This window comes from Ursus americanus, chromosome 18 (assembly GCF_024610735.1).
Source record: "Ursus americanus isolate L20-20 chromosome 18, mUrsAme1.1.p, whole genome shotgun sequence".
Lineage (NCBI taxonomy): Eukaryota > Metazoa > Chordata > Mammalia > Carnivora > Ursidae > Ursus > Ursus americanus.
Window position 1 is genome coordinate 35,020,783 of NC_142144.1, and position 9,928 is coordinate 35,030,710.

Below are 9,928 nucleotides of genomic sequence, written 5' to 3' on the forward strand. Positions count from 1 at the left end.
TCCTCCTCCTCCCCTCCTCCTCCTCCTCCTTTTTCTTCTTCTTCTTCTTCTTCTTCTTCTTCTTCTTCTTCTTCTTCTTCTTCTTCTTCTTCTTCTTCTTCTTCTTCTTCTTCTTCTTCTTCTTCTTCTCCTCCTTCCCCTTCTTCTTCTTCTTCTTCAAGTAGGCTCCATACCCGATGTGTGGCTTGAACTCATTACCCTGAGATCAAAAGTTACATGCTCTACTGACTGAGCCAGCCAGGCGCCCCTAAATCTGATACAACTTTAGAGAGCAACCTGGCAATTTCCATCAAACACCTTTAAAATATTTTTACCAAAATAAATACCTAAATATAAAACAAAAAATATATATTTTTACCATTAACCCATCAATTCCACTTCAAGAATTTGGCTAAAGAAACCAATCATAGATTTAGCCTGAAAGATATCCAACACAGCATTGTTCATAATAATAAAAAAAATCAGGAAAGATCTAAATTTCTAATAAAAGGGCACTGTATAATTAAACTATGTTACATTCATACATAGTTAATCTGAGCACCCCATTAAACATTGTTTCAGAGATATATGATATCAAAGATTGTTCACCACACATCACTAAATGAAAACAGAAAGTTGAAACATGTATGGAACGAGCCCAGTTTCATTAAAAATATACACCCACCACATGCACAGAGTAGAAACCTGGAACAGCATAAATCCAAGTGTTGAGAATAGCTATCTCTTGGGGATAGCATGGTTTAGAATTTTATATGTAACTATACTTTCTTTTTTTTTTAATATTTTATTTTATTTATTTATTTATTTGAGAGAGAGAGAATGTAAGAAAACAATAACGAGCAGGGGGAAGGGCAGAGGGAGAGGGAGAGAGAAAAGCAGACTCCCTGATAGGCAGGAAGCCCAACATGGGGCTTGATCCCAGGACCCTGAGATCATGACCTGAGGCAAAGGCAGTTGCTTAACTGACTGAGCCATCCAGGCACCCTTATATAACTCTATTTTCAATGATATGTATTATTCCCGTAATAAGAAAAAATTACAAGATTTTTTTAGAAAGGTATCAGAGATGAAAGGATACCAAACTATTTTTTTTAAGAGAAGTTTTTTTTTTTTTTTTAGAGAGAGAGTGGGGGGTGGGGGCAGAGGGAGAGGGAGAGAGAGAATCTTAAGCAGGCTCCACGCCCAGCATGGAGCCCAACACGGGGCTCCATCTCACAATGCTGAGATCATGACCTGAGCTAAAATCAAGAGTCAGACACTTAACTGACTGAGCCACCCAGGCTCCCCCAAAAGATTTTTTTAAATTTCACTGAAATAGGTCTGTAGTTTATATTTAACAAATATACCAGATAAAATTGACAGGAGTTTTAATGTATAAATTGCCAGTATATTTATTTAAAACACTTTATGCTTCTTTTATACAACTGCACCACAGTTAGTGTGCAGCTCAATAAATACTTGTTGAATTGAATAATCTAGTGTAAAATTTTTATGAATGATTTAGATGAGGAAGAACACAGAGGCATTCCTGGTTTACACAAGACCATAAGCTCCTTTGTTTAGATTTTAATCACATTTGACACTGTTAACCACCACCTTGTTCTTGCAACTCTCAAGACTTCCACCACAGCTCATTCGCCTCGTCACCCTCCCATCTCAGTGTCCACTAATTTCTTACTGTGGCGAAGATTCTCTTCCTCCTCTGAACTGTGAGCTTCCCTCCAACCCCCACCACCACCCTGGTCCTCAGCTTTCTACATTCTTCTTTCCATGCTCATTTCCTTGGTGAGTTCACCTGCAGTCATGGCATCATCACCTATCACCTCAACGTAGATAATTTCTGGTGGAACATGACCTTGTTTCACCGGGTGTGGGCATGTGTGCTGTCACTGCTACATATAAAAGGTATTTTGGTATTGTGCAACAGCAATGATTAGAATTTTACACAACTCACCATGAAAAAGATTGCTTGGAGGATCTGAGGAAGAGTTGTTGGCACCAATGGCAGTGAATTCCTTCCCCTTCTTCATAAAATAAACCAAATAAAAATACATAAATAGAAGAAAAGTCAGCAAAGCATGTGTTTGAAATTCTCAGGTAATGGTATACCTTGTTTGGGGAAGGAATAAACTAAGTAAATAAATTAATTGGCCAACAGAAGATTTTTTTTAAGGCTCTAGATTCTACATTTATAAAACTCACTTAAATGAAGAAAGCACATATTTTTATTAATCACATCTTTGTGGGGGTTTTTTTGTCTTTAAGATTTTTTATTTATTTATTTGACAGAGATAGCCAGCGAGAGAGGGAACACAAGCAGGGGGAGTGGGAGAGGAAGAAGCAGGCTCCCAGCGGAGGAGCCCGATGTGGGACTGAATCCCGGAACGCCGGGATCACGCCCTGAGCCGAAGGCAGACGCCTAACGACTGAGCTACCCAGGCGTCCCACATCTTTGTTTTATTATTTTGCTGGTAGTCAATACTAGTCAGCCGATCACATTACTCTCGTGGACTCAGCTTCAAGACAAATCTAACCGTCTCCCTCCCCTTCCAATCAGAGTTCTGCCCTTAAGCTTCTCCTATATGAAACTACAAGGTACAGGCGCACCTGGGTGGCTCGGTCGGCTGAGCATCTGCCTTTGGCTCAGGTCATGATCCCAAGGTCCTGGGATTGAGCCCCACATTGGGGTCCCTGCTCAGCAGGCAGTATCCTTCTCCCTCTCATCTGTCTACTGCTCCCCCTGCTTGTGCTCTCTCTCAAATAAATAAATAAAATGTTAAAAAAAAAAAAAGGAAAGGAACTACAAGCTACAGGGGGCATGCAAATTTGTTATTTAGACCTACGGTATATTAATCATAGGTCCTGAAATAAGCTAAGGGCTACAGGCATTCCTCAAACCCAATACACAGAACAAAGAGGTTACAGACTTTTGGAATAGCAAGATAGAACTTTTTATTAATTTTTGACTAATCCCAGCAGGAAAGAAGCACATGGTAGAAAGTGCCACAGAATATTACTCCATAGGAAAGGTCATCAAAACCCTTAAGGCCATGAGCAAGACTAGGCCCAAATACTAGCTCAGAATAGCAATAAAAGCCAAGATTCATTGAAGGGTAGAACCAGCCTTTAACATCTAGCTAATAAACACACTTCAGACAAGTAAGAAAGGAGAAAAGGTGATGGTTGAGGAAAACAAAACTTCTAAGGGTCAGAGCCACTAACATTTCCAGATATCTACAGTCCTGGGCCATACTCTGGTGACTGCTTATCAGGGCAGTACAGAAAGAGGCAGCTTCTGGGCCTTGCCAGCCACGCGTAGTGGTGATTAGAAGCATGTATATAAGGTGGGGTGCCTGTCAGTTAAGGGTCTGCCTTCGGCTCAGATAATGATCCCGGAGTCCTGGGATCGACCCAGCATCAGGCTTCCTGCTCAGTGGGGAGCCTGCTTCTCCCTCTCCCTCTGTTCCTCCCCATGGCTCACGCTCATGCTCTGCCTCTCTCTTTCTCTCTCTCTCACTGGCTCTCTAATAAATAAATAAAAATCATTTAAAAAAAAAAAGAAGTATGTATATATGGAAGTTACTACTCAGAAAGGGAAAGCTAGCCAAACTAAACCAAAGATATGAACCAAGGGGAATGAATTAGGCATCAGAATCAGAGTGGCAAAGACAGAAAAAAGGGTGAGGATCAGCTTCCGGGAAGTGGTAAAAATGTAACAAAATTTGTGGGATGGGTCAGGTCCACAGACTGGGATTCCCCTGGATCCTGCTGAACCTGACCAGGTCAAAGGCAGAGCTTTGAAGGTAATACAGCTGTGTGGGAGCCTTCTCCTTCCTCTGAGCCCCTGCTACCTCCTGGAGTATAGATTTCTTCAGATTTGACAGAGGCTGCCATGTTATTAGGGAGACACTTACGGTGCCTGGGAACTCCAGGTCTACTCCTCTGATCCTCTGCAGGCCACCCATCCGATCAAATATTATAGGTACCTTCAGCAGCACCAGGAGTCCAGCCAAACACTCTGACATTTCTCTACAACAGACTGCAGTGGGTACCTTCTGTGACACCGCCATACCATAGGTTTCTTCCAACCACCTGGCACCTCTCTCTCAGTCTCTTACTGGGTTTTCCTTCTCTACCTATCCCTCGGGTTCATTGGTATTCCTGGAGGCTTTATTCTAAATTTTCTTTTTTTCTCCACTCAGCGCTCAATAATTCTACCTACACCCATGCATAACTCCAATAACTATCTCTATGTGCCCAGCATGGGTTCTGTCAGCTCTACATTAATATATCCAATTGCCTACTGGGTCTCTTCACTTGATGGACTGCAAGCACTTCAAACTCAATGTCCAAAATCAGACACATGATTTTCCCCCAAAATATCTTCCCACCCCAAAGTTCCCTTACTGTAACTGGCACCATCATCCACCTACATGCTCAAGCCAAAACCTCAGAGTCTTCCTTGAATTCTCATCTCCCTCACTGTCCACATCTAAGTCTTGCTGGATAGACCTCCAAAATATTCCCTCAAATCCATCCACTTCTCCACTGCTCTACCCTACACAGGGAAAACCATCGTCTTTCACCTGAACCAGTGTAACGGCCCTTTAACTTGTCTCCCAGAGTCTAGTGTTGATCCTCTCCCATCTGTCTATAAAACAGCCAAAATGCAGTACTGGTCAACACACTCCTCTGTGTAAAACCCTAGACTGGCCTCCCCTTTATAGGATGAACTACAAACACCTTATCATGGATTTCAAGGTGCTCCATAATCTATTCCCTCTGCCTGAAACATTCTTCTTACCTTCCACATGATCACCTCAAAATCATTAAGGTCACCACGTAAACACTGCTACTTCTTTAAAGATTTATTTTAGAGAGAGAGCGTATGTGCGAGTGGGGGGAGAAGAAGAGGGAGAATCTCAAGCAGACTCCTCTGGCACCTATCCTAACCTGCCTAGACGGGTCCAGTCAGCCCCTCCTGGCAACAGGTGCACAGGCCTGCAGCATTCCACATTCAGTCCTGCTTTACCTCATCAAAGCTGGTAGATGAGCTGACTGGTACCCTTTACCCTCATGAAGGTCTTGCACATCTTCACAGTTGCTGATACCACATCCTTCAGACGTTCCCCGGGTTAACAAAGTCAGATCTGATCATTTAATGTCTTTAAGGTACTGCTCAGACTCTCTTGAATAAGAAGAATTGTTTGGTCTCTTAGAAAGCCACCTCTCCCCTGCTTTTCTATCTGAAATGGATCTGGATGTATGAGGGGAAGGGGACTTCATAGCAGCAAGAAAAAGTTGGACTCCTGGAGCAAGTGGTTCTCTGGCTTCCCTGATCTCCAGAGCAACGTTCTTCTGCCTTTGCTGCTTACTCCGCAATTGTGGCCCAACTCTGTGGCTGGTATAATTCTATGGTCTCTCTCAGCCCAAAACAACCTGAGTGGTGCCCCCTGACAGAATAAATTGCACTGTCTTCCCCTGCACTATTTTTCTGAATCTGGTTATGATGCCTATCACAGCCCTCAGATGCTTGTACATTCGGTACAGATGTAGCAGAAACCCTTCCTAGCCTCTGCACCAAAGGCTTCCCTACTCCCCCCACCCCAGGAAATGCCCCGTATCTTGACCTCCTAGGTCAGACATTTTCACAAAGTCTCACTGATGCCTTTCAAAATATCTCTCCACTTATTGTCTACATTTCTTTTACTATTATCTAGTCCCAGTCTTACCAGCAAGAATGAGTATGATGATGCATTAATGATGTCTGCTATAGATAGACAGGGGAGTCATACCATGATCGCTATATGTACCGATCCTTAATCTCTTCTTCCTCACATCTGTTAATCCAAATTGATCTGCCCTCTTTGCATCCATCGAAATCTTACTCATCTTTCATAACTAGTTCAATCTTTATTTCTCCCACAAAGGCCAACCTCAGTCATAGTGATCTCATCCTACTCTAAATTAACACTGGTTATTAGTATTTGTACTAGTTTATAAATGTTCATAGTGAACAACACTTATTACTGATACTTGAGGTGGCTTGAAGAATGGTGGTATCATTAACACAAATGAAGTATGACTGGCTTTAGGGAATATAGAATTGGCTAATTATAGGAGATATCTGGTTCTCAGGATATCTGGCTATCAGGAAAGAAATATGGGAGTTCTGTAAAGATAGTAACAGTGAACTCTTTTGGCAAAAAAGATATTATCAAAAATAGGATTGGAGGGGCACCTGGGTGGCTCAGTCGTTAAGCGTCTGCCTTTGGCCCAGGGTGTGGTTCCAGGGTCCTGGGATCGAGCCCCATGTCAGGCTCCTCCGCTGGGAGCCTGCTTCTTCCTCTCCCACTCCCCCTGCTTGTGTTCCCTCTCTCGCTGGCTGTGTCTCTCTCTGTCAAATAAATAAATAAAATCTTAAAAAAAAAAAAAAGGATTGGAGACAAAGACAAAACTTTTTTTTTTTTAAAGCCAAAGTCTCTTCACTATATCTCAATAGTAACAGGAGCATGAGATCACTTACTATGGTTTTCTATCCTGTACAGTTACACCGCTTTATTGCACAATAGCTGGCCATATGAAGCCAATTCCCTTCTCTCTATAGATCAGTGACCCTTTGTGGAAAGTGCTTACTGCTCTATCATACAGTGAGATTAAATAGATTGCCAAGGATCTGAAATACTCATTTCAACTGAGGAATCAGAGAGAGAGGAAATAACATTTCCTTGACTTTGTCACGCATACAATGGATGCTCACTAAACCACCACCTCTCCACTGAAATGTAAACTCCATGGCGCAAGGACACTGTCTAGTGTGCTCATTACTGTATCTCCAGTGCCTGATGTACAGTACATGACTGATACATATTTTGAATAGTTAATGAATAGTTAATAAATATTAGGTGAATAGCTAATAAATATTAGATGAAGACAACAATACATAGAACAAAAGTTTAATATTTCTATTCTACAGTATATCCTTTTTTAAGAGAATCACCTTTATTTCAGATTCTTTCTTTCTTACTGTGTCTGTTATACACTGAGGAAAGGCAAAGGAAATGATCAAATTGGATAATAAACATAAAAAGACCTAACACAAAAGTTAAAACTATAAAATTTCTAGATATGGAAGAAAACACAGGAGAATATCTGTGACTCAGGTGTAAGCAAAGATTTTTTATGCAGGGCACAAAAAGCATTAACTGTACAAGAACAAAAAGTAAGAAATTATACTTCACCAAAATTTAAAACGTTTGCTTTTCAAAGGACACCTTAAAGAAAAAAGGACAAGCCACTGACTACGTGGAATATTTTCAATTCATAGACTCACATATACTCACAATTCATAGGCTCACTCGTAACCAGAATATATAAAGAACTCTTACAGCAACAGACCACAGGCCAATTTTTTAAATGGGCAAAAAGATTTAAACAGACTTCACCAAATGTGAGATATTGGTGACGAACAAGCACATGAAAAGATGCTCACTATCATTAATTGCTGGAGAAATGAAAACTAAAGCCCCAATGAGATATCATTACACACCTACTAGAATGATTTTAAAACCTGACAATACCGAGTGCAGATGGGTGTGCAGAGCGACTGGACTCTTCACACAATGCCGGTAAGTGTAAAGTGTACAGGCATTTTGAAAAACACTTTGGCACTTTTTTTTCTACATTAGGTTAAATATTCACTGACCACAAGACCTAAAATTTCACTCCTAAGTATTTATCCAAGAAAAATGCAAATACGTGTCTACAAAAAGACTTGTATGTGAATGCTCATAGCAGCTTCCAAAAAGTGGAAAACAACCTAAATGTCCATCAGCAGAAGAATGGATAAGCTCAGTGTCATCAACCACTGGGGAAGTAATTGTGGTATATCCAAACTACGGCTTAGCAATAAAAAGGGATGGACTACTGATACACACGAGAACAGGATGGATATGAGAAATCTAATGCTGAACTACACAAGCCAAGAACAGGACACACACTGTATGATTCCATTTATATGAAGCTCTACAATAGGCGAAACTAACCCACAGTGATCTCTGATCAGTGGATGCCTGAGGTGGGGTGAGGGGCGACTGACTGCAAAGGATAAGAAGGGGATTCGTGCAGGAGGGGGCGGGTAACAGATTTCTACAATCTGGGAAGATGATGATATATAGGTGTCAACATCTGTCAAAACTCACTACATTGTACACTTAAAGTACATCCATCATCTTGTCTGTAAATTATATTTCCATTAAGTTGAAAAAATAATTATTTTGCAATAGTTAAGGAGTTATTTAAGGCTTGTTTCCAGTAGTGGCTGGCCAGCAAATCATTACGGAGGTTAAGCAGCCCATGGGTAGTATAGAATTATCCAAGATCCATCAGTTTTCTGCGACATACTAGAGGAATGGATTCTGTTCAGTGGAAATGGAATGACTTAGGGAATTTATTTTCTAATTCATAAAAGTCAGTGTGAATTTGCATACCCTGTCATGAGTAACCCAATCCAGTCAATTTTTTAAAAGGATATATATATATTTGACAGTGAATGAGCGGGAGGGAGAGGGAGAGAGCATCTGAAGCAGACTCAGCGTTGAATGCAGAGCCTGATGCGGGGCTTGATCCGACCACGTTGAGATCATGACCTAAGCTGAAGCCAAGAGCCAGACACTTAACTAGCTGAACTACCCAGGCGCCCCTTACCCAAGTCAATTTTTAAAAAATCAGGCCTAAGCAATGACAACAGTTAAAGAAAGCTATTTTTTATCAGGAGGTTAATGCTTCAAAAGTAAAGAATCCCTACTGCAGGAAAACAGACCACTTCTAATACATACTCTGACTGGGGTCTGGACCTTCCAAAGACAGTGAAGAATCATCTGGTATGTGTGTTGGCAGGAACGAACACACACACACACACACACACACACACACACACACACACACACACACAGAGGAGATGGGCAGAAATGCCTCCCTGGCCACACTCTATACAGCACAGGGGAAGAATGGCTCCACCATCAGAGAAGCAGGTTATTAGAACAGCCAGATGAATAGTTTTTATTTGTAACTTGACTTATAAATGTTTATTATGATCATTTTTTAAATGGTCGGGCACTGAAAAAGCTTTCATGTAAACACAGGAAGGGCAGAAAGCAAAGTAAAACCTTCCACCTGCCCTCTCTACCTGCCCTGTCTTGCACTTCTCTCCCTTATCCCCTTAACTCACTGCACCTCAATCTCTAGTAAATGCTAAAACCACACCAGAGGACTTGGGTTAAGCCAAAAGTAAAGATCTAGGATGGAGGGGTAGGTAAGAAGTGAGGGGAGGGGTGATGAATTCAGTGGACGTTTGTCCTTTCTAGTTCCCAGCGCCCATGTCCCCTTCTGAAGAGTACTCTGATGTCATTTCAGGCAATTAACTCTCCTGTGTACACCTTTGTTGGGAGAGGAAAATCAAAAGTTTACCCTCCCTCCACCGAAACCAAGGACTTTCTCTGGGGGAGGGGAGACTTCGTTTCCCAGACCCTTTCTTTCTATATCCTGATAGAGCCATAGATGGCCCTTGATTTAAGCTCAGCCAATCAAACGATCTCTTGGCACTTCACTTCTTCAGCAGAGTGATGCGGGAAGCAAAGAAATGGTTGGCAGTGGATCTAGGCAAGAGAGGTGGGCAGTTCCTTCTCTGTCATCTCTAAGCCTGCTTCCTCAGGTTTCCCTTCCACCCTGTGAGGCTCTCCTCAGTGGAGAAATAACTGTGTTAAGTACCCCCCTTCCTCCACTATCCCCCACTGTTCTTCAATCCCCCTCCTTAGAGATAATGTCTGTTATCAGTTTGGTATATTTTCTTCCAGAAAAGTTCTATACAACCCATTCTTGTTTTGAAACAAATGCATGTATGTGTCATATAAACTGGACATGATCCATA